This window comes from the organism of the source record quoted next, unplaced genomic scaffold, assembly GCF_019419815.1.
Source record: "Pyrus x bretschneideri cultivar Hongxiangsu unplaced genomic scaffold, Pyrus_bretschneideri_v1 Contig3, whole genome shotgun sequence".
Classification (NCBI taxonomy): domain Eukaryota; kingdom Viridiplantae; phylum Streptophyta; class Magnoliopsida; order Rosales; family Rosaceae; genus Pyrus; species Pyrus x bretschneideri.
The window spans coordinates 6,269,421-6,271,703 of record NW_025999612.1 but is presented as its reverse complement, the minus strand read 5'-3'; positions in this window follow the sequence as shown (position 1 = coordinate 6,271,703).

Genomic DNA, 2,283 nt, shown 5'->3' with positions numbered 1-2,283 from the left:
TCAGCACACTTTATACTCATTCGAGAAAATTACTCGTTGAGTCAGTTGGTAGAACGGTTTATTTCAAAAATTGTCAAATACCATGGTGTTCCGGTTAGTATCATTTTTAATTAGGATCCCAGATTCACTTCTAAATTTTGGGTAGCTTTCCAGGAAGCCTTCGGTTCAAGATCGCTCTACAGCATAGCTTATCATCCTCAGACGGATGGACAATCTTAGATAACCATTCAGACGCTAGAAGATATGCTAAGTTCCTCGGTTTTGCAGTTTGGAGATGATGTGATAAATAATAGCACTCAAATTAAACCCTCTTTTTGACAATTGTAGTATAGGTATAAGTTGGGATCGTTCTAGGCCGGAGACTATGAGGGATTGCTAATCTAATGAAAACTGACTCAAAGATACAAAAATATGCTTAAAAACACTTAAACAAACTCAAAGACTCTTAACTAAACTTATATGACTCAAAAGAAACTTAAAAGACTCAAAACAACTCAAAACAATAAAAAAGACTCAATTTGAACTCTAGGACTTAACTTGGACGAAAATACAATTGGTTTTGACTCAAAAGACTCAAAAACACACTTTTGGACAGATTTGAAACAAGTAAGTAAAGGGGATGGGGTTTTGGACGAATTTAAGAGAAAAACAAGTAAATAAAAGACTTAAAAGAGATTTGAACGAATTTGGGAAAACCAATGGATGATTAGATAGCTAGGGAACACTTTTCCACACATGACATATTCAAACATAAATTGATTTCCAGTTGCTTTTTCGATAGACCATGAACCTCAACACCCTAGATTAACCGTGACATCACTAATTAACCCTCAGATTTTCCTTAAGTTATTGGATTGGATGACATCATACGACAACCCAAAGCATTCTTCAAAAGTTCCCTACATGACATCTAATAGAGATACAATCAAAGATCATTATGTTCAATGAAAATCATAAGTATTGACAAAGCACTCGTAACTATGACATCATGATACTCATGCTAGGAATTTACTTAACATGATAGTGAAAACAACCTTAACTACTTGTGAATATAAGTTTGCGACGATTATGTGAAACTCCCTTATATTCTATCACCAAATTCAAGCATGCAAATTAAGTAGGCCTCCCTAATCAACATACAAGAATAAGTTATCCATCAAACGGTTAAGTAAATTGCATTCACAATTTATGAAATCACAACTGGACTTAATCAATTCATATCATAAACATAATTATGGTTTCAAAGCCTCCCTTAGCTAAAACGAGTTTAGCCTCTCATGTTCACAACAAAACAATAGAAAATTAAGTTAAACATTGGAAACAAAAGATAGATTACACCTAAAAACGCTTTAACACTTCAACTTGAATGCACAAACGTCCAAGGCTTCCTCTTCTTCTCTTCTTCCTTGCAAAGTTGCGGCACAAGAGGTCTAGGGTGATTTGTGGATGGATTTCTGGGTTGTGAATGGGTTTAGGATGGTAGGGTGGTGCAGCAAAGGTTGGGGATGGTGTATGGATGCTTGGATTGAGGTATGGAAGTGTATGAATGGTGGAAGGATGGGTTAAAGGTTGCAGCAAAGGACTTTGATTCTGTGAATGATGGCAGATTGTGTGTAAGAGTGATTAGGGTTGAATGAAGGGTGCGGCTTAGGTATTTATTTTAGAGAAAGAATCCCTAGAGTTTATTACATAGTTTAGGAAAGGATTTAGACCCCAAATCCATCAGGAAAATGAGTCATAAAGTCAGAACTTAAAAGGGAAAAGGAAGGAAACTTGCGGCCAATAAAGAATTGGAAAAGGGAATGTGTTTAAATGCTGAAATTAGGCAAGAATTTGAGATAGAAAAGGTATGTGAGGTGCGGTTGAGATGGGAGTGAAAAGGGAATGTGGTTTTATGACATAGAATAGGAAACAAGGGCCTCCCTTGCACGGCAAGGAATGCTAGGTCAATAGGTTGCACGGCAAGGAATGCTAGGTTGCAAGGAAGACTTGATTTGTGTCCTAGAATGCATAGAAGTCTTCAATGTTGCTGAGACATGGAGTCTTTAAGGATTAGGAAAGGTTAAACCAAAATAGGAAACCTTGGCCTAACTTTCCTACTTCAAGTAGGAAACCTTCTTTGACTAGGATTCCTTTTTTGATTAGGAATCCTCTTGTGATTAGGAATCCTCTTGTGATTAGGAATCCTCTTATGATTAGGAATCCTAACACCTTTAGGTCTTCAATTTCGTCCATTCCTTTTGCTCCAAGCATATGTTATCCATTCCAAGTCCAATTTTGCTC